The sequence below is a fragment of the Ceratotherium simum genome, chromosome 8 (assembly GCF_057802395.1).
Source record: "Ceratotherium simum simum isolate JZ-2026a chromosome 8, ASM5780239v1, whole genome shotgun sequence".
Taxonomy (NCBI): domain Eukaryota; kingdom Metazoa; phylum Chordata; class Mammalia; order Perissodactyla; family Rhinocerotidae; genus Ceratotherium; species Ceratotherium simum.
This window is the reverse complement of record NC_141907.1, coordinates 80,186,363-80,210,727: the sequence shown is the minus strand read 5'-3', so window position 1 is coordinate 80,210,727 and position 24,365 is coordinate 80,186,363. Positions and strand designations below refer to the sequence as shown.

At 36.4% G+C, this 24,365-nt stretch overlaps 1 long non-coding RNA gene across 1 annotated transcript; it reads left to right on the top strand.

Annotated features, from left to right (window-relative positions):
- The first annotated feature begins 318 nt into the window (after nt 1-318).
- On the top strand, nt 319-22,437 carry LOC147916516 (uncharacterized). The gene is made up of 3 exons (XR_015552962.1): nt 319-476; nt 8,607-8,690; nt 21,551-22,437. It is a non-coding gene; the product is annotated as an uncharacterized LOC147916516 (long non-coding RNA).
- Nucleotides 22,438-24,365: the final 1,928 nt, after the last annotated feature.

Below are 24,365 nucleotides of genomic sequence, written 5' to 3'. Positions count from 1 at the left end.
TTCTGCAGCTGACAAGCCCTGCCGCCCACAGGTCCACACACAGTCAACACAGTCCTGCCCCGTGTGTGTGCCCCGACCTCCCGAAGTGGACCCAGTCTCTCCACAGCGGGAGCCCCACACACTCCACCACCGCCCCACACTCTCCACCCGCTCCTTGTGCACGCCCTGCCCCACTGAATTCAGCTCAGTTGCCAGGCTGCAGAGAATCCAGTCACCAATCTATGCAGGCCCACACGTTGCCTGAGGGCTTGTTGTTGGGTGGGGCCAGTCTCTAGGGTGGGCTGCCTGCCCTGGCTGAGCTGGATTAAATCGGTGCTCTAGCGGGTGGGGCAGACCCTGGGCTAGCAGGCCTCAGGGAGAACGCCAATGGCGTCTGTGTCAGCACGCCCACACCAGGCCACAGCAACGGCCGCCGCCAATGTCCCAGTCCCTGGAGAGGTCTCACCCCTCATCGAGATGCACTCAGGGCCTATCCGGTGAGTCTTTCACCAAAGCACCGTGCACCTTTCTTTCTGGTGATTTTAGGGTGCTTACTGAAACAGGTGAGTTTGCGCGGGCCCTTTAAGAGCCAGTTTTAGTTTCTTTGTGAACCGGGTTTTCTGGGGGTGCTCCCCAAATGTTTTAGTAGCAGCAAAGTCAGATATTCTGCCACTCGTCTCGATTGTGCTGTGTCCACAAAATGCCCACAGCGGGGGCGCTCCCCGGCTCAGGGCCCCGCGTCTCCAGGGAGGCTGCGTACCTGTGCTCCCGGCGGCCGTGAAGCTGGCGGCTTGTGAAGGTGGCGTTTTTCCTCTCCAGAAGGGAGTCTCTGCCTCTTCCACCTCAATTAGGATTGTCCGTTGTTGCAGGAGTTTCTCTTATCCAGTTTTCAGTTCTGTCTCAGGGGTAATTTTTCCAAGAGTAGTTGTAAATTGGCTGTGTCTGCGGGAGGAGGTGAGTTCAGAGATTGCCTACGCCGCCGTCTTGACTTCTCTCTAGACTTTTCTTCTTGAAAGAGTCATCTTTGAGAGTCTTTTCTAAAGAGGTTTGAGGTGAAGCTCTGAGTGAGAATGTCTCTATATTTACAATTTTAGAAGAATATTTATGTTTTATACTATAAAATAATCTAAACCTATTCTTTTTCCCAGGAATTCATTTGGAAAATGTAGATGATAAGGCTTTGCTGGTGACAGGGCAAGTGATATTTTTTTTTTGTAAAATCATTTTTGTGGCTTAAATGCAGAACTACTATTATGCAAAAGCAAGAAACAAACTGAAGACCAAAACCACCTACAAGGACTAATATAATATGGGTGTGTGCATGCACGTTTACAATGTATATATTCAATACAATTTATATATACACACAACTTCCATCTCTCTCTATATATGTATATACATAACACATATATAGATACACAAATTTATATATAATCTATATGTGCAAAGTATATAGACCTTGGGCCCACAGATCTACATTAAATGTCTTCCTTTGTGCTCCTCTGGTATAGCGTCTGTTCTCTGTTAAAGTATTTATGTTGCCTTGCAATTGCTCATTTAATTGTGTTTTTCACAAGTTTGTAGGTGCAATGAGCAAAGGAGTTAATAACAAAACCTTGGGTATGACACTCTGGATTTAAATCTTGGCCCTATTATTTACAAGCTCTGTGACCTTGAGCAAGTTATTTAATGTGACTGTGTTTCAGTGTCCTCATCTGTAAATTGAGGGGGGGTAATAATAGTGACTATGTGATAGCTTTACAGTGATAATTAAATGAATTTTTAAATGTAAAACACAAAGAACAATACTTGACATACGTTAAGTGCTTAATATATATTAACATTGTATATTCCCAGGGCACTATGGTACATTATGCTCTCATGGCAGAACTGAATAACCATTTGTTAAATGAATCATATTCTTTACTACTATAAAACACATTATTGTTTATACAAAACAAAGTATTATTATAAAACAAATGCTTAGGATAGGTAGCATTAGAAAAGATGTTAAACAAACAAACAAAAAGCACATTACTACTGCCCTCAATGAAGTTAGAATTCACTGGGGAAAATGAATCAACTCATAAATTATTCTACAAAAAGATAAGACAAGAGGTGATCAAGTGGCCATACTGGTAGACAGACAGAGCAGCATAGTTCAGAAGTCCCCATGGAGGCTGGGAATGGTCTTTAAGAGCGTTATTGGAAAGGTGGGACTTGAACTAGACCGTGAAAGGTAGTTGAGATGTGACTAAGCACATGCAGAAAAGGGGATCCTTCTGCAGAGCAGCCCAGTTAGAGCAGCATGGTAGGTGGAGTGAGCGTAAGTCAATCTGTGGGCAAAGAGGTCATCAGTGCGGCAGGTAGACAGTCATTTTTGATAATTATGACTCAAAAATAGCTCTTTTTTTTTGGAAATTCAGTGAATGATTTAGATTACGAACTAATATATTTTGTCCCCAATTTAAGAAATGTGTCGTTAGAGGGGAGGTAAAGAAATAGAAGAGAGCAAATAAATGTAAGGGTTTATTAAAGCCTGTTTGCCTGCTTCCTATCCTCCTTTCTCTCTTACAAGAATAGATCAATGGTAAGTAGTTTTCTAGAACTCTGCTAGACAGCAAGCTTTTCAAAAAGTTAACTATGACTTTTGTGGTTTTTCTTTGTACATCTATCTTTATACTGAGTAGGAACACAGAATCACTGGTGTCTTTTTGTTTATTATATTTGTCTCTATTTTTCAAGGTTATGGTGTTCACAATAATTCTCAGCCCAGAGTCTAGAGAAATCTGTTTCTCATCTTGAAGTATCTGCCCAATATCACTTAAAATAAAATAGGTTGGTAGTTTTAGGGTCATTTAAATAGGTCAGTAATTCTCTGAAAAATGCCTATTTTCCATTCAATTTTAATGAACTAGCAAAAATTAATTAACTAATTGGCAAACATGTTAAGAGCAGGAACAAAAGCATGGCAAGCAAAGCAAACAAACACTGAAATGTTTACAGATCCTGAGCTGAGTGAGAATTTGGTATATTTGAAAAACGTAGAACAACAATAGTACTGGAGTGTAGAGCGTGAACGATAGAGAGGTAGGAAGGAGGATGGAGATGTTGGCAGCACCGGATCAGAATGGATTATACAGGACATGCCAAGATATTTTTATTTCATTTTAACTGCAATAAGATACCATCAGAAGGTTTTAAGCAAGGTCTAATTCAATTTTTTTTTAAATCATGCTGGTTGCTATGTGCACAATTAGTTTAAAGAAAGTAAAAACAGAAATGCTGAGATCAGTTAGAAAGCAGTTTGATTAGGTAAGGACTGATGAAGACTTGGACTGCCATGGTAGCAGTCAAGTTGGAGATAAGTGGATGGATTTAACATATATTTTGGGGCTATAATCAGCACTGTTTGATTAGATCTGGGGGGTAAAGAATAGAGGAATCAAGATGAGTTTCTGGTTTATTGCTTGAGAAGTTTGGTTAATTATGGTGCCATTTGCTGACTTGGAGAAGCCTAGAGGAGGTAAAATTTCAGAGAGAAAAAATATAGAGTCAAGACAGAGTCAAGAGTTCCTCTAAGAGCATATTATATTTGAAATATCCGAATGAGACTTCAATAGTCTGTGACAAGAAGATATTTGAATATATGAGCTTACTGCTGAGGTAAGTTTGATTTTAAAATGTAAATTTGGGAAACATAAGCCTATAGATTATATTTAATGCCATTGAAATATTTGAGAAAACTATGGGCACAGAGCAGAGTCACAGAATAAAACCCCTCTTTAAGCTCTAAGTAACTGGAACATTTAGCGCAGGCAGAGATAGGAGGAAATTAGGGTGGTGCTCTTCATGAAAGCCAAGATAAGAACATGTGTAAAGATGGAGAAAATGGTCAACAAGATAAGAATTAAAATGTGTTCTTTAGATTTTGTAGCATTTATTGTCAGTGGTAATTCAGAAAAGAGTTCTTTCAATCAAGTAATGGAGACAGCAAAATAGAAGTTGAATAAAAGAATGTGGAAAGAGAGAAAGTCAAGAGAGTGTCAACAAATTTGGCTAAGAAAGGAAGTATATATAGTTGTCATTTCGTGTTTTCCATAACGTTCTCCATTTATATTATTTTGCTTAGGATTTTCAATTTTTAGTACTCCAACCAGTGCAAGGAATTGGTTGGATATCTTTGCTTTACCAGAGGCTAACATCTAGCTTTGCTTTTTAATGATGAGCTTCTTTATATTTTAATGGTGTTTTTTAAGGAAAGAATAGTATAAAGATACCATTGATGAGCAAATTAATAATACTGACAACAGTTTACCTAAAGATCAGACTTTAATTGACTAAAGTAGATGAATTCTTAACGTCAATTTCAGGTGTAAGATTCTACAAGATTTGAGGTTGAGCCCAGATTTCATCTTCACAGAACCCTGATTTCAGTTTGATTCACTTTTTCTGAGACTCTGTGGGCCGATTCATTTTGCAAAGTTGCATCCATTCTCCTGGATACCTGGTGATGCACTGGATGAGTGTATCTATGTGGTCCCACAAAGGATAAGGAAATGTAACCTCATGCCTTATTTGTTAGTAAACTGTTCACAATCTTATGTGCCCCTAAAAAGAATCTTAATTAAGTTCTTCTCTCAAAATGCGTTATTTTCACATTATAAAAGCTATTTAAAACCTATTCTGGTCAGTCTTTATCATTTACTTTACATACATACACACACACACACACACACACACACACACACACACATGAGTGGGTTCCTCTAAATAACCTAGAAAAGATTTAAAACTGTTAACACATTTGAATTTACTATCACTCAGAGGCACAATTCACTGTTTAATCACTGAAGGGGAAAAGCTATAATCCCTCCATAATAAAATATAGTATTCTTAGGTATTCTGCTAAATTACCTAACACAGAAATTTTCAACTATACCAGAACTAACTGCCCATGCACAAGGAAAACTGAGGGGCCTAGAATTTATTTGCGTTACATTCTAACTCTTCAAGCTGCTGCTATATTTTAAAGAGGTGCTTTTTTTTTAAATCTATCTAAAGGTATCAAGCTGATATTCTCATTATTCAGAGATGGTGAGACTGCTGTGGTCAATAAAATGCCTAGTGGGTGGAACTATGTTAAGGGTTTGCATAGTAAGGCCAAGAGCTCTCAGCACAAGACAGATTCATGCACAGGGTAGGAGTCATTGAAGTCAACTTGAATTTCAGTAAAGATTTTTAACACCATGTCAAATATTTTAGCTGATTACCAGTTATACACAACTTCCTTTATCACCTATATTCTTTGCTTTATCTTCATGACTTCTCTACTATCTCTCTATGTTCCTTATTTCAATCTTCAATTGGAAAACCATTAAGTAACTTTGGATATCAAATTCAATTCAGAAAACAATTGTGTAAACAAGTTTTCAAATTACTTTAGCCTTGCAAATGTTTTGAAAAATTGCTTGTTTAGATCAGTTGCATCTGGAAGTTAAATTTTGCCTGCATTCTACCCAATATTCCTTTGCTTACAGCTTTTAGTCTGAGACACTCCATTTATGCATAAAACAACTAAGAATTAATGCAAATGGAGTTTGTTACATTTCTTTGCTTGGCTGTGGTCCAAATCTTAATAGTCTTGCCCTCATTTTCTTCAGATCTTTGATGTATTGACCAGAGCTTATCTTTATAACTGCATTACTGATTTTATAATTTATAAAATAGCAGATGGGTCAAGAATTCCCTCTGTAAGTAGTGAAATATATATATCTACTATAAAGTAGAGCAATCACTCATTCTGGGGGCCTCTTGGACTCGTGAGGACTAGTACAGTGGCAGAGGTTCAAGCTTCGTGCCAAAGGGAAAGCGGATTTACTGTTCCCCATTAAAAACTGTTGTTCCAATGTGTGGGGTGGTTGGATGCATTAGAGATTATAGGAAATGTCATCTTTCACCCTAAAGTCACCCATTGAAATATGAAACAAATTGAGAGTGACTATAAGTAAATACTATAAGGTAATGGCACATAAAGTTTTAGTGGAATGTCATGAAGACCACAAATTTCACTTTTCAGTATTTTGGTTTGTTTGCTTATTGCTTATTATCTTTGGCTAATGTGTTCATATCACTACATCATCAAAACCAAGACACTTGGGAGTGAAAAGTCAGTGCTAAAATAACTGACATTATTTAGCTTTTGAAATACATACAAGTATATCTGTGTATTGTTACAACTGTAGCGTCTATTTCAACTGGGAAAATAATGCAATTTGTTAAGATGCAGTTAAAAACTAATGAGCACCACAACTAGTTTCAATCTTCATAAGTTTCTTTGTTTAGCAAGAACATTGTTTTAAGACACTGTTCTACATCAAAATATACATTAAAATTATACAAGTTATTACTGCAAAAAAGCAAATAACTCTATCTTCATTGCTGAACATATTATAAGATTTACAATAGCCTTCTTACCAATGTCATTGGTTCAATGTTTCTTAGGTTGGCTGTGAACTAAGTCTTACCATAATTTTTTTCAGGTCTTTGTGATATTCACTGTGGTTTATTTTCATAGCAGCATTCCTGAATTTAAAATTTGCAAACAGTAGGTAGGACATTTACTGTCACACTTGCCTTGTGTTAAGTCATACTGGAGTACCTGCAGACATATTTGGTATCTGGGTAAGAAGAAGTTAAGTTGGGGATACATGTACTTTTAATTAGTTGAATATATTTTGGATTTATAATATCATGTTCTCTATAGAAAATGATATTACAAATTACTATCATACGAAGTGGTGATCAAAGACTCTACAGCCAAAAAATGTAACTTAATATATAGTTAAGTTATTGCTATCCATTCCAATGCAGGAATGGCTCCAGGAATATCCTACCATCTACCTTGTATCATGACATGAAGATAGTGGTCCATAGGTTTTACCTCAATGTGAATGTGTCCTATAGCATCAAGCACTGAAAGTATGCGGCTATGAAGAAGAAACAAATGTTTAAATGAGCCAGAAGCAGGTCTATGGAAAATTATTCCAATCATTAAATGTGTAAAATAATAAAGAGAATTTTATTCTCATTTACACCTTATCAAAAGAGAGTCTTCTCTTGCAAAAATATGCTCCATAATGCACCATTTACTATTATAAACACATCATGCATATGCTGTTCATTTTTGTTAAAAATTACGTGAAATAGAATTTATCTAAATTTCAGAAAAATATCTGTACTGGTACTAAAAGATTTCATACATTTGTGCTTTATGCATCTCAATTGTAGTTTCATTCAACCATAGTAAAGGAAAGCTAAATGACCTTTCCATTATCTACAGAAAACGATATTTCAAAATTGTTGCCATATGAAGAAGAAATTAAAGAGTAATATGTTAAAAAAACTAGGGAAAGAGTATTTTGTGAGTATTTTTAAGTTAGGTGATTAAGCAATAAAAGTTTTTTCCTAGATGTCATGATATTCTTATACTTGTCAACTGTTAGAATTTGTTGTGATTTCTTTTCTTGCTTTAAATACATTTTTATTTTGATACTTTATTTTGTATTTGTCCTTTTTTTAAAGATGGTCCTCTGGTTTCACCATTTCTTTAGTACTCCCAAGAGGACTTTACACTGGTGAAAGCTTTGGGAGAGCAGCGTGGCAATATTTAGCCATAATAAGTATAGGCCTATCCTATGACTCATCAGTTCTGAGCATGGGTATGTCTATCCCACAGAAATTCACACAGCCTCTGAGTCCTCTGTTGCAGTATGTAGTTGAAAGGCATCCATAATTGGGGAAATAAATGGGAAAATACGGTGGATGTACATCTCAGTGTACTATTTAGCAGTTAGAAGTAATGAACTAGATATCCAAATGACAACATGGATATATCTTAAAAACATAGCATTGATAGATGAATAGTTTAATTTCCCTAAATTAAAAACAATCATATGCATTGTTTGCATATGATTGCAAAACCCACAAACAAAAAAACATAGACATTAAACCCATTGGAATGGTGTCTATAGTAGGAATGATGAATGGGAATAAATAAAATGGGAATAAATAAAATAAAACAAAAAAGATGCTTGTGATAATTTTCCAGAAACTGATAACCGATATTTTTCCAGGACCTGAAAAGAATGAGTGACTCATACCTCTTCACCTAATGTCAGAAAAAAAAATAAAAATAAAAGATTGACTAGGTATCATGAGAATAAATATTTATAGGTTGCATATGTGTACTATGTAGTGTGGTGCTAAGTGTACTGTAGAGATAATTATTGTCCATGGTTCCTGTTATACAAAATTCCATAATCTGTGATAGATAATGATGAAATAAAAATCAAAACAGGCTATGAACAAGTACACAGTTAAAGGAATGCATATAGTACTCCTTCCTCTGTGTTTGCCTTAAATTCTCACGTTTCCGAGGACCAACCTTTAATTTTTTTTCTCACCATTTTTTTCTCACTTTTTGCTTCTTTTCATTCCTGTCATAGAATTCACTAGCACTGGTAATTTAAATTCTCGAGTTCTGTGAACAACTAACTGCTTACTTGCTAGTCCTATCAGATCAAACTCAACAAGTACAAATCTGAACTTTGTATGTTTTTTTGCAGGATGTCCTCCTCAGCCCAGATATTGAGATCAACATTATCGCTAAGAACTTGGAGAGCTACCTTAGAGTCCTCCATCAATCAAGAGCTAAGTCTCATCTCTTGCCTCTCATCTGCTTCCACCTGCATCTTTTGATGGGCCTCTTGCATTAGTTTCTTTTGTTTTTCCCTTGTCTCCATCATTTCTATCCTCTATAGTGACAAAAACAAAAATCTGATTACAAAATGCATGTAACCTCATTATTTGGTCCGAGCTTTCATTTGCAACATACTCACTTATCCCTATACCCACACTTTTAACAATAATATGCATTTGGAATTACTGTTTCTGAATCTGCGGTACTTTTTCTCTCCTGAATTTATTTACATGTGCTGTTGCCTCCACCCTCTGCCTGCTTAGGCTTCTAGATCAAAGATTTCTTCCTCCTCAATTATTTCTTGATCTCATTTCTTGAGTAGAATTAATTATATTCTTTGTCTTGATATACTCTATCTTGATCATATAATCTCATATCACTTGCATTGGTTACATTTGTTCATCTTTTATTACTATTATTGGAACATAAGTCCCTTGAGGGCATAATTGTGTCTTATCCATATTTTTTATCTTTACTTAGCACAATGTCTGATGCTAAATTGGTACTCAATAAATGTATGTCATACACATTAATACATTAATGAATAAGTGAAACATCCCAAAATTGTTTCAATAGCAGAATGGATAAATTATTGTAATTTCATACAAAGAAATGCTATTCAGCAATGAAAATAATCATACAAATATAATTTTGAGCAAAAATTCCAGCACAAAAAAGAACATAATATACAACTCCATTTATGTTGTTGAGGAGGAGAAACTTTTCCTCTACTCTCTTAGGTTCGGATCTAGGGGACTGGGAATTAAATTGACAAAAGATCAACAGAAGAAAGGTTTATTTACATGCATACAGAAGCTAACAAAAGGAGTAGCTAGATCACTGAATGGTTGAAATTAGAGATTTATATACCTAACTTAGTAGGGCAAAGGGAGAGCGCAGAAAAGTCTTCTATGAGAAGAACAAATAGAGTTCTGTAGGAAAGACAAATACGTTTTTAGGAGAGCTAATGGAGGATAAGAAAGTTTGTGATAATGTTGGTTTATGAGAGTGTGAGTGTTTTTCAGTCTTCTTCATGGCCGTGAAACTTCCTAGGAGAGGGGATTTATAGTAGCTTGATTTCCCAGAAGGTGCTGCTTTTAATCAGATAAGGGAAACCCCAGGAAGTCTTCTTCCTGCATTTGTTGAATCTCAAATGTCTTAGCTTAAAATAATATTCATACCAACTCTGAAGTTCCAAGTGTTTCTCCACAATGTCATGTTAAAAACAATAATAACAATAAGAAAACAGACAAATTTATAAAGTTAGCAGTGAGGAGAGTGGTTGAAGAGAAGGAAATGCTTCAGAGGGAACATGGCAGGACTTTTGCACTATTGGTGGTGTTCTATTTCTTGCTCTGGGTGGTGGTTACATAGATATGTTCAGGTTGTAGAAATTCATTGAATGATATCTGTATGGTTGTGTAATTGTCTCAGTATATTTTTACCAAAAAGGTTTATTAAAGAAGAATGAAAAACTAAATGAATGAATTTTATTTTGATGCATGATAGACAGTGACGTTCAATATGTAGAACAGTAGGTAGAGGAGAAGTCACAGACGTATGCATTTAGAACCACGGTCACTATCTTTGTAATTAATCAAGGAAAGGTTATGAATAGCAGATTTCTGAAACTGCTTGGCTGAAGGACAGCAAATATTCACCTCACTTCTCTGAGATAAATTTGAGGCTCCCACCTGAGTCGATAGACCAACTATCTACTTAGATCTCTACTTGGATGTCACAGAGGACCTCAAGACTATTTCCCAAACTGAACTCATCATCTCTCCTTCCTGCTGGCTGGGCCATTTGCACCACTTGTTTCTTGATTTGGTAAATGGCACCTTGAACCATCCAGTTTCCCAGGCGAGGACGCTGCGAGCTAACATTGACTCATCTAAGCAATCAATATATTCTGTTGATCATTCTTTGTATATATCTCTCAAGTATGTCCATTTCATCTCTCTTTACTGCCCTATTCAAGTCCAGAGCATCACTTCCTTCACCTGCATTATCGCTGCAGCAACCATCTGACTGTTTTGCCTGCTCTGGTCTTATCTTCACTCTCATCTATTTTCTACAGTGCAGGAAGAAAGTTCTTTCTTACTAGCTCCAGGGAATCAAACAAGGGGTGTTGTAAGAACACATTGCCACTGAGGTGTGTTCTGTGAGAGCAAAGCAAATAGAACTTCTAAAATATTGTAAAGAGAGGCACCAAATTTCATACATGCCATAAACTTAGGACAACATTCTCTTTATATACATAAACAATCTCTCTATCTATCCTAGAATTAGCATTCAAGAGGAAAGATTGTTTTCTCAGTAATGCATACTAACACATCAATTCAAGTTTTAAAATAAAGGCACAGATATTTAGACACAATAGTCTCATTTGGTTGTTTTGTGTAACAAAGATGGAAAATTGCCAGATATTTTCCATAAATTGAGTGTGCTACATTTGTACCTCAAAGACTTTGATGTAAATATATTTAAAGCATAGATATAATACATGACACTCCAGAAATTTTATCCTGGAAATTATTTAAATGTAAAATTTTAGATAATGTGAAAACCTATGAGGGGGAGTGTATCATTTTTGAAAACTCTTTTAGGCGATGCGTGAGCAAAAACATTTGAAAACTACAGTTTTAGTAAATTAGTTGGGACAAAGACCACTACCTAGTGGAAAAAGGTTTTATCATTAAAGTTATTAGAGTAACATGACAATTGTCATAAACTCTAAAGTTAAGGAAGACACACTTTTTTCATTATTTTCCTCAAGATAGTAAGCATTTTACATCACAAGTATATACGAAGTTTTATCTTTTTGATATTTTAATGTATTGTACAATAGTAAGAAAAGAAGTTCCAATGATTATGACCGTGGTATGGAAAAAGAAGAGTTTTAATTTGGTCTATAAGGAAATCCATGTCCATAGCAATGATTATTGTAACTTTCCCTCAATTTGCACAAACTAAATTCTCTTATAAAGCGTGGAATTCCATGAGCAAGGAATAGAAAATTCAAGTCTAAGAATACAGTATATCTCTACTGATGTAAAGGATATTTGCAAGTAGTATTGAAATGTTCTGCTGTCCTGAAAACTAAACAATGCGGAATATACCCGAAAAAGTGAATGAAATGTAATAGCATTTTCATGTCTTAGACTTGGCTTGTTTTTCAATGCACTTAATGTTTAACAAATTTTAATAGCATAGCAGTGGCAAACAAATGTTTCCACTGTCTACAAATCACGTGTTCAACTTAATTATTAATCCTTTAATCAAATATTTTTGAGAAATAATTAAGATCTTTTAATGATGTATTTTCTTAAATCCACAAATTTCTTCAAATGGGTAATATAAATATGTACTGATTAAGAGTTTGAAAATCTTGCTAAAACATCATTAGAGAAAATACTATGTAACTTTTTTTTTGAGGAAGATTGGCCCTGAGCTAACATCTGTTGCCAATCTTTCTCTTTTTTTTTCTCTCTAAAGCACCAGTACATAGTTGTATATCCTACTTGTATATCCTTCTAGTTCTTCTATGTGGGACACTGCTTCAGCATGGCTTGATGAGCGGTGAGTAGGTCCGTACCCAGGATCCGATCCAGTGAACCCCAGGCCACCAAAGCAGAACGTGCAAACTTAACCACTACACCACCGGGAAGGCCCCACTATGTAACTTTTTATTCCTGATAAACCTAACTAGATATTTATTACCAATAATTCTTGACCATCTAATTTCTCTTTTCAGCATTACATTTTCTACAGTTCAAATCTAAATGTAAAATCTCAAAACAGCAAGTAATTTATTTCCATGGCAACATGTTGAACATCTCGACAATCATAAACCAAAGATTCTTTACTCATTAGTAAATAATGAGAAGCAATAACAAATAACAATCCCAAAATTTGCACAAATGTAACTCATTTCCTATTGTTTCCCCAAAAGGATTGGCAAACAGGCTTATTAAACCAAGAAACTTTACCATTAGTGTAGGTGCCCAACAGAAAATGTACCTTTCAGTCTTGGCACAAAAAGTCATTTCATGAAGGATCATCAAGAAGAAGCTATACCAAGAAGAGAATCTGTACACTAAAACAGCAAAAACAAATCAAAACTTAAAGTAGAAGCCATCATCGTCATGGATTTTTATAGGATATACTAGAATGAAAGGACTCACTGGATTGCTTAGGCAGAGCAGCCACCGGGAGAGATTGGAAATGATATACCAACTGGTAGATGAAGCAGAGATTTCCAGGAATGAAGAGAGGAAAAAAAACTAGAGGCAGTAAAAACAAAAACCCATCTATCTTTTATGTCTTATAAAATTAACAAGGTGAGCCACAGATTACAGTAGATGATGCCCACCCACCAAAAACTGAGACGGTCAACCCAGGAATTTACTACTGGCTCTCTAAAGATGAGCGTCTTCTTAAGTACAATAGAAAAGCTTAGAACAAGAGAAAAGACAATAGAAAGACACAGGGTCGGGAAAGCTTAAGAATATTTACGATACTGACATGTCTTCAAATATTGTTTGCTTGGATTAGAAATTCTTTAAAGGATAGTCAACTCGGTATGCCAATAACAATGAATATTGTTTTAGGTTCATTACATTCACTAATATAAGTTGGTGTTAAGAATTTCTTCCCTATGTTTCATATTTTGCCAAAGATCAGGTAATTGTTAAGGGAAGTGTGCCAACCTTGCTGCATCCTCTGAGGTTAATTATCGGAGGAAATTCAAGAAGATAGGCTGAGGCTCCTAGTTAGGTGAGTCTCAGTTCCTGTAGTCAATAGTATCAGCACAAGTCATATTATTCCAATATGGAATTAATTATTTGAGCACGTTTGTTCAATAGCACCTTAGGTAGCAGGATCTGACATAAACAAGAGCCAGTTTAAGAAGAGAGATTTACTAGTGGTAATGAGGAAAGTTTCCCAGTTAATTCATTCAGTACAACATTTCAGTCCTGTTATTCTGACAGCGATAATGCCTTGGGCTGTTATGTGACAAATCCAGTGACTCAATGTTGATGAGATGCGACTGATAGAGCCATTATTTCTCTCCAACACATTGCTAGGAGCCAGCACATCAGATCCTCTGGATGATTTTCTAAACACTCGTGGGACTCTTGGAATTTCCACTACAAGGTGGTGACACCAAGATACCCCTAATGTTAGCCACCTGAGGAAGGAGGAGACAGCCCTCAAGGACTTCGCACTGCTTTTCTGGGAGAATAGGGGAAGGAGCAAATCTGTGTAAGCGCCACTGAGTTGGGAAACGAAGTTGAGACACAAAGTAGTGCTGGTTGCACATCCAGCTTTAGAGAACCAATTTGTACCTTCTTAATTAAATTCTGAAAAAGGAGAAGAGGAAAGAAGTCGAGAAAGGTGAAGTGAGAAAGACAAGTGAGCCCCAGTTTCATAAAGAGAAGTCTACAGAGACTTGAGTTATGTATTTAGAAACACGAGAAAAAAAAATAACACATACTTGTTACAACTTTGTAAAACCTTAGAGCATTTTTAAATTTCCTATGTTTGTTTTTATATGTTTGTTTTATGGTAGTAATTTTCATCAGTACACTTGAAATGTTTCTTAAACATTTAGGAAAGATGTATAGTATACCAAATACTGGGATATGGGAGGAGGTATAAATATAAATACCTTACTTCATTAATTTATTGAGCAAAAATTTATTGAGCACTTACTACATGCCAGACTCTGGAGATTCAGAGGTAAACAAAGCAGATGATGTTCTTGATCTCATCAAATTTACATCTTAGTGAGGAGAACAGAAAATGAGTAAGCAAACACATTTAATAAAAATATATGGTTAAAGATTGTGGTAAACGATGAGAGAAACAAAGATGTATGACAGGGTCTGTGTGCTTGTTTCCAGGCCCGACCTGGATGGGGTGGGGTGATGCATCTGGGAATATGGCATTCTGCTCCACAGTCTAACTTGGGAGACCAAAATCCCAAAAGCCAGAGTCAGTGGTAGCAGCTACTAAGAAGGAAGAAAAGTGGGCAAATTTCTTAGACTTGCTAATAATGAAGAAACTTAAAACACAAGGGGCTTGGAAAGCCACTTAGTCAAGCTTCGGAAAGCCTGAGTGGTTTCGCACCGTGGAAATGTGTTGGTTGATAGTCATGAGCAGGAGAGCGAAGTCTGGGGAGTGCGGGGGGCTGGGGCACTGAGGTGGGGCGCTATTGGAGAGACATCTAGGGGCCTAGAGCACCAAGGGGAATCATTTGATAAGATTGCGACTGAGCAAAGCTGCTGTTAGATTTATTCACACATCGCCTCCACCCCGTACTTTGTTCAAATGCCATTTGTGTGTGTGGATTTGGATGAAAGGAGGGGAAAACATAGTGATAAGATATTGAGCAATGGCAAATATCTAATTTTCCTCTGAAAAAAGCACTTTAATAATCTATGATTTTTCTTGCAACTGTGCTTCATGTTTGAAAAAAAAGAAAAACTTAACACTTTCTGATGAGAAAATAAAGGTGGGTGGCAGAAGTTTCATGCAACAGGATAAAAGACAAAATCTATAAGACTAGTAGCTCTCACTTTTATTTAATCTTTTTCCAGAACAAATTGAATAGAAGCAGAAATGAGTGTGCTCTGTGTATTTTGTGACATCCGTGTCAGGGTTGGCTGTCTCCTCCAGTGTTAGTGTGGAATATTCTCCTTGACCTTGGCTTGATAAATCTTGGTTTAGCTTTCCCTCAGACTAAGGTAAGACCCTTTTTGGTTTTTTTTTTTTTGTGAGGAAGATTAGCCCTAAGCTAACACCCATTGCCAATCCTCCTCTTTTTTTGCTGAGGAAGATTGGCTCTGGGCTAATATCTGTGCCCATCTTCCTCTACTTTATGTGGGACGCCTGCCACAGCATGGCTTGATGAGTGGTGTGCTGGTCCATGCCTTGTCCGAACCCCGGGCCACCAGAAGCGGAGCGTGTGAACTCAACCACTATGCCGCTGGGCCAGCCCCAAGACCCCTTTTTTACCTACCCTATGCTTTTTATTTCCATGCCACTTTATACTCTAGAACCATTTATTCTATGTTGTATAAAGTCTATCTGCCTTAAATGAGGCTGTGAGACGCGTGATGGTAGGACAACGATCTGTCCGACCAACATCATGTTCCACGTGCTAGTATAGGGCCTTTCACATGCGATAGATAGGTACTCAGTGTCTGACCAAAAGGTCACTAGGCAAGTGATATTTTTCTCTTTTCTTTCTTTCTTTTTAAAGTAATTGACCAAAATTTACTAATTGACCAAAGTCATATTATAAGCACTACATCTAATTCTTTTTTAGAAAGAATACTGCCACAGAAAGGAAATAAAAAACACACTGCTGAATTCAAGTCACAAAGCACAGGAGACAGCATTTTAGATGATGAATTGTCCAACATTTCAATACCACATCACTAAGTCTTAATCCAGAGAATGCACAGATGACTTCCTTTTGCTTCATACTGACAAGTTTCTTCTGTGCTGTTTTTTGAGTCTTATTTTCCTTTGAGTACGGAAAAAGAAATGTTTCTATTTTCTTTTTTCTTTAAGTCTCAATAAATCCAGTGATTGAGAATAAGGAAGCTTGCCTGTGCTCAATTCTATCATCCCTTAGATGAAGCATGGCAGAATCATTAAATAGCACATCTCCTCTCACCTGTTGCTTTGTTCATCCTGAAAAGAGACACAGAGCCCTCTTCTGAAACAGCAGGCTTTAGAGGAAAACATGTTATTTATTATCTCTGAAGGAACTTCCAAAAGAGCACACATTAACTTTCTTTAGAACATTTTCCTTCTCCTTTTTAAATGTAAAAAATATAGACGTAAGCCTTCTGTGGGATCAAATAACAAACTATCCTCTCCTGTGCTCTCTGGGAGACACATAGTGGAAAACTGTGAAGTTTATGAAACCCAAATGTCGAGAATATTAGAGGTCCAGATAGTAAGAACATTTTCCAAGAGAAACATTTTTTAAACTAGTTCTTGGAAGATGCTCTTCAGACAAGAGAAAAAAATCACAAAAGTTTTCATGGACAAAGATGTTTGGAAAACACCGCATAATATATCCCTTGTTTACGTTAATGATACACAGGCAGAGGTTAAATACTCTGAGAAGTACTACAGGAAAGAAATGTGTTTAATTTTGGTGACAGATAATTTATTGAGGGTTTTATCTCATTTTTGATTTTCTGCAATGTCCTCTTCTCTTCATTCAGGCTAGTAGCCAGACTCTTTCCGATTTCTTATTTCCTGGCCCAGAGCAGAAGATTCTTCAAGCAATCAATTTCTCTTCTCTTTCTCTCTTTGTGAAAGTCTAAGGTTGTTAAAGAAAGGATGATATTGTCCTCAAGGGGAAAGAGAGAGTTTTGAACAGAGGCATAAATGAGAAATTTCCCCAGACTGGGAAGCAGTCCTGAAATCAGCAGGTCCTGGGAATAAGAGGGATGCATTCTCACTCCAAGACATCACCCCTGACAGATGACAAAGCCCAGAGAATAATGGCTGCAGGGTGAGACCCTATGTCCCAGGGCTTTATATATTAGAAAAATAGTAAGTCCTGTGGCCCATGCTTGGCACAAAAGCCATGGAATAGCCTGCCGGAGGGGACCACAGGATCGGGGACAATGAGGATGTCAGCAGTTGCTCTGATGGACTGAGCATGAGCAATAGTCCCTAAACCTTTCCCTAGACTCTCCTAAACCTCTTGTGTTCTTATGCAACCTGGAATTATAGGCGAACAATAGAGAGACCCTGATAATGGTCAATGTCGAATTTCCTGCCAAATTAACAAGATGGGTAGCTCAAAAATTGAGTTTAGTTTGATTTTTAAAATAGGTAAATATATATTTCTTGTACATTTTTATGAAATATTCAAACGACTACACTTATTTTGATCTGAATCCTCTGCTTAAGTAACAATTAACATAGAACTGGACACATTTAAGGGATTCAAATACATTAAATAAAAAAAAAAATACTACGCAACTACTGTTCCATGAAATATATTTGGGATTGCAGCTCCTTTGAAAGAATTTCCTGTATTATAAATGCATGTTGCCATAGTGAAACAGTTCTCTCTACTCCCACTCCAAGGGCGTATACACATATTCCAATCAAATAGCTGCAGGGAGAGACCCAGCCAGCGTTGCTCCTGTGACACCACTTATTTTGCAAATACCCCTGGGTCTGGGAAAGCTGCGCTCCTTGCTGCGAGCCTGATTATGTGCATCTTCGTGAGCCCAGCAAATGAGGCCCTTTGCTTTGATGTACCCTTAAAGCAGACAAATATTAGTAGGGAGCGTTTGGCTAAGGGTTAAATATTTGGAGATAAAGACATCGGTTAAAATATGTCCGAATTTACAGTTAGCAGCGCTAACTCTGGAGCCACACTTCTGGATTCAAATCTTAGCTTTGCTACTTAATTGGTATGAGCAAGTTATTTTAGTTTCTTCATCTGTCAAATGGGGATAGTAGTAATATCTACCTCATAGGAGGATTATGAGGATTAACAAAGTTAAGATATGTGCACTGCTTAGAAAAGAACCTGGCATGTATTAAGCACTGTGTGCATTTTAGTTATCATAAGTGTTTAATTAGCAAGTACAAATAAATTCCATCATTTCAAAGCATTATGTCTGCTTTCTGTCTCTATATTTGTTTCGGATTGCTCCGAAAATGCCAAAATCTCTCTTCTATTGCAATTGTATAAACCAAATCTAAATCTAAATATATTTTTATAATGAATGTATTCAGTACTCTAGATAAAAGCTGTACTCTAGATAAAAGCAGAAAATCAGAAGAAATATCCATTTATAAATGCAGATGCATAGATGGGTCTTTCTGTGAGTAACATTTAATTAAATCAGTTGATATTAAATCAAAGTCAAGAAAGCTTCTGAAATAACAGCAATACTACTTCAGTGGAAATCACGTTTCGAGTAAGGAATGAGAGATTCTGAAAGCTATTTAACACTTTACAGTGCAACTGCAGTCCATCATCACAAAGAAATCTGGTCCAGGTGTTGCAGTAATTGTGATCCTTTGGGAAGTTCACAGCTCGCTGGGCATCAGATGTACATTTCTGTGTGTGCAGCGATTTAAGTCTATTACACCGCACAGTAAAAGAATGGGCACTCCAGATTGAGCTTACGTTTGTTAGTTACTGTCTGTATCCTCTTACAGCCTTTTGAATTTTCCTTTAAAACAGTCTTTTTAAAAAGCAAAATATTTAATACTCTAAAATCAGGACACTTACTATGACATCATCAAAGGAAACCAGACTATGAAAATAAGAGTTAAGCATTTTGAAGATGGTTAGATTATTGTCCAAAATCTTTAATATCAAATAAAGTAGGTGATTTATACTTGGCAGATGTCTCAATTTAATTGAAAAGTACTTTTGTTTTCAATAAAATTTCCTTTTTCAACATGTATATGTTTCCTGAGATTTAAAAAGGAGGAAAAAATGGAAAAATTAAATTTAGGTAAAATTTACTTTTAAAATTTCCTTCCTAGTAAAAGATAACCACATTAAATAATTTTCTAAACTGTTTAGAAAATATTTCCAAAGCCAAAAATTAGTTTTTTTCTAAAGTTGAATATCAAAATAGTTGAAATCTTATCCAATAAGATTTGTATTTTCACACCAATTCTATTTTCTTGTGTCCATAAACAAAGATAAAAGCAAAAATAAAATATAGTGTTAAAAGTCATCGGAGACGTTCTAGATTTTCGGTTATAAAGACCAAGGGAAATCAAAGCATAATAAACAGGCTCAAGTAGTTTATCTTGTTTCTCTGACATCTGTTACATGTTCAAATTTAGAAAAAATACTGCATATAAGTGTACAGTTCAGTTGCTTTATGGCATATTTTACCCTAAATTTGTTGCCAAAATATGATGAAATTAAAATTTAGATAATATTCTGCATAGTGATTACAGAATTACTGACAGTGAAGTGTCATTATTCCTCAGGGCTCAGGAATACCTAACAAGATTGTACGGAGATGACTGAAAGACAGTAAATACCTCATATTTACTGAAGGACATCTATTTCAGGAGGGGTCCCCCTGTACCAGTTTATAGTAATTGAACCATTATTCAAAAGCTTTTACCCACATTTATTCCAGTTATTTCTGCCAAATTTACTCTAAAAATCATTCATTCAGTATTTATTATTCTTTCATAACCTAGTAATAGACCAAAACCAAAATTACAAACAACGTCTATATAGTCCCCATAAATCCAGATAACCCTCATTCTCACTCCCTTTGGTTGGTCCTCCTGTCTTTGTTTTCCTCAGTCCTTGTTATTTGTGTATTTTAGCCTTTAAGTTCTCACAGCACTCAATTCAATTCAGAGAAAAGCAATATTCTATTTTTTAGTTGTGGTTAAACATATATAACATAAAATTTACCATTTTAGCCATTTTTCAAAGTACAGTTCTGTGACTTCAAGTACATTCACATTGTTGTGAAATCATCACCACTGTTGACCTCTAGAACTTTCTCATCTTCCCTAACTGAAAATTCCTAGCCATTAAATACTAACTCCACATTCCCCTATCCCCCCAGCTCCTGGCAACCACCCATTCTACTTTCTGTCTCGATGAATTTGACTACTCTGAGTACTTTATATAAGTGGAATCATACAATATTTGTCTTTTTGCCATTGATTTATTTCACTTAGCATAATGTCTTCAACGTTCATCCATTTCACAGTATGTGTCAGCATTTCCTTCATTTTTAAGACTGAATAATATTCCATTATGTATATGTACCACATTTTATTTATCCTTTCATCCATCAATGAATACGTGGCTTGCTTCCACCTTTTGGCTATTGAGAATAATTCTGTTATGAACATGGGTGTGCAAATACCTTTTTGAGTTCCTGCTTTCAATTCTTTTGGGTATGGACCCAGAAATGAAATTGTTGGATTATATGGTAATTCTATGTTTAATTTTTTGAGGAACCATCATATTGTTATTCACAGTGGCTGCAGCATTTTACATTCCTGCCAGCATTGTATAAGTGTTCCAAATTTCCACATCCTTGCCAGCACTTGTTATTTTCTGTTGTTATTATTATCATTATTATTATTAATATTTTATAATGGCCATCCTAGTGGGTGTGAAGTGGTATCTCATCATGGTTAGAAGCAGTATTCCTAATAGTTAATAACATCGACTCTGGAGCTAAACTGCCTGGTTTGGAATTCTAGCTCTTACTTGCACTTTTTCTGTTCCTCACTTTTTCTATGTATTAAATGAGGGAGTACTAACTTCATAGAATTACTGTAGGAGTGGATATGTTAACACGCATCAATCACTCACAACAGTGCTTGGCACAGAATAAGTTTATACAAATGTTAGCTTTTATTATTATCATTACATTTTTTTTCTTCAAACTTTATTATTTTTTTTGATACTCGTTTGTTTTGCACTGGTCTCAACTTTTAACTCTATACTCATTCTTGTCGTATTTCTCTATTTTAGAATTTTTCAAATCTCTTTTATAACAGCCCTGTGTTTTCTAGTTGTCTCAAACCATTCTTATTTTTCTTATAATATCCTTTCCCCCTATATATCTCCCTAAAACTGCCAAACAAAGGTGCTTACCTCTAGAACAGACCTGCCTTTATCAGGTAGTTGTTTCTTACTTTTCAACATTTTCTTCCACCACTATTTTTTTTCTGATTTTGTCTACCACTACATAAAAATCATTTTACTTCCTCCATTTTTTCCTACTTTTCTTACTAACTTCTACTTCTCTTCAGGCTGCAGGTGACTCTCGGTGCCCAGCTGCCAGCTGTCCCGCTTCTGCGCTATGAGGCCAGCTCTGCGATCCTCTGCATAGACTGAGCTACCTGGCCAAGGATGCTGCGCACAGCCCCTGCTGCCCCTCATCGCCCGCACTCATCATCCGCACTGAGAACGCCTTCCTAACTTTTAAACACAGCTTCCCAAGGTGTATCTATAGCGCAGCCTGGGAAATGCTGCTGGTGATGTGACCCGGACATAATGACCCCTTTTCTCTCTGGACACATGTCTGTCTCACGAAACCCCTCTGCCAGCTTTCCCAGAGCTGATAATGCGTCATCATCGAGTTTTAGCAGGGTCACGGCATCTGCTATAGTCACTGTTTCATTTCTGAAAAGAAGAAAATCTCTCCACTAGGTGCAAACACCACTTTCTCTTCCACTTTCCAACACATTAATGACTAAAATAAATAAATAAAAATAAATCAGTGTCTAAGGCCATCCCAAATGAATAATCACTTGTTAAGTAGGTACACAAAATTCATAGGAATTTCATCCTTGAAGGAATCCTCCAAATGTCCATCTTCTCTCTCCAAAATGCCGTCTAGGCAGTTTTTTCCTCTGACCTCAAATCCTTCTATTCATCTTCCAAACAGCCTCATCGAAACCTTGCCAAAGGGCCCACATGGTTGTTTCTGCTAGCATTGCTCCTGCCTCACGTGTCTGTTAGGGCCCTGCCTAGCCCGTCACTGATGCGCTCACCTGTCCCCGGCCTCCACTGCTTCTCCAAACAGAAGTGCTCCCCAGAAACTCCCATGGCACTGCTCTGAGGACATGATGTTCTATCATATATTATGTCTATTTTTGTGCATGTCTTAGTCCTATTAAAAAGAATTGAGCTCCTATTTTGGGGTGTAAATGTCTCGTTTATCTTTTAAGCCTTTCTTATACCTGTATGAATTGGCAGACAAAAAAGCAAAGAAATAGAAGGTTATGTGATAGACAGCAAGACATATTTAACATTCTTCCTGCTGTATGTATTGCCTTTCGTTAGCTTTCAAAGATAAAAAAAAACCAATACTTTATATATTTTAAGTTATAAATTTAGAGGATAACTATGTTACCATAATAATTTTATAATTGCAATATACAGAAGAACATTTCAATATATGCCTATCAGAATAGAGAGGGTTTTATTTAATAGTTTACTAGACTTGTTTGCAATGCACAATAGAGGTGCAATATTCCCAATTTTCAGTAAACTCAATGTAAAGTATTTCAACCATATTATGTTTGTTTGGTCTAGGTTCATCTGTAAATAATGGCAGAATCCTAAACAACATACAGTTAATTTCTATCTCACATGAATGTGGGAAGTCCGAGGTTGGAGTGGCTACTCTGTGATCATCATGGGCCTAAGCTCACTCTTTTAGAAATCCATCATTCAAAACATGTGACTTTTACCTCATTGTCCAATATGGTTTCTCCCACCTCTGTCATGATGTCTGCATTTCAGTCAGCAGGAAAGCAGATGGGGTAATGGAAGGTTACAACCTGTCTCTATAAGGACATTTCCTGAGGTTGCACACACTACTTCCATTTCCATCCCATTGCTCAGAACTTAGTTATGTGACTCATCTATCTGTGCAGGAGGTCTTCTGCCCAGCCCCAAACCGGGGCACTTCTTACTGAAGAAAAAGGAGGAGAGAAGGAGAGGAGGAGGAAGAGGGGGAGGGAGAGGGGAAAGAACAGGAGGAGAAGGAGAAGAAGAGGGAGAAAAAGAAGAAGGGGGAGATGGAGGGGAGGAGGAGAAGGAGGGAGGGAGAATGGAGTTTGGGGGACAGCCAGCAGTCGCTGCACATAATAAATACAGCCAAGGTGAAGATCATTTTGGTATCTATATACCCAGTACTTATAGGCTTAGGAAAATTGTTTGTTGGATGTTGGAATTTATAGGTAATATATTGTTCCAAATCAGCAGTACCCAAAGGCCTGTACATGGATCAGTATTGGGCTAATCAAAATGAGAAAAATAACAATACAGTAAGAGTCTCATAAAGCTTAATTAATTTTTTAAAGTTTAGAATTATGCTTTGACGTGGTTTTTAAATGCCCTACTTAGTGTGCAATGGTAGTGAGAGAAGATCATATTTATTGTTGCCTTTTTAATTAAATACCTAAATTTCATAGTATATTACCTTTTAGGATTGTCTTTTTTCACTGAGCATAATTCCCTGGAGATTCATCCAAGTTGTTGGGAGTTTCAGTAGTTCATTCCCTTTTATTGCTGAATAGTATGGCATGGGACAGACATGACATAGTTTGTTTAAACACGTGCCTATTGAAGATCATCTGGTTATTTCTATCTTTTGACTATTATGAGTACAGCTGCTGTGAATGTTTGTGTACAGGTTTTTGTGTGTACATAAGTTTCTGTTTTTCTGGGATAAATGCTCAAGAGTGAAATTGCTGCATCATACAATACTTGCATTCCTAGTTTTATAAGAAACAGCCAAACTATTTTCCAGAGTGGATGTATCATTTTACATCCCCACCAGTGATGTATAAGTGATCCAATTTCTTTGCAATTTCACTGGAATTTAGTGGTAGCCATTCTGATGTACATGTAGGGAAAAATTTTTCAACCAACCACGGACCATCTGAGTAAACAGAATAAGGAAATTAAGTTCTCAGAATTTTTCTTTCTTTTTCTTTTGTATCTTTCTTTTTTCTTTTTTTTAGTGTAAATATATTTGAGCTTTTTATTGAGAAAAATTCCTGTATTCTAAGAATGATGTAATGCAACTAGCTTCACAGGGCTGATAGTCAAGTA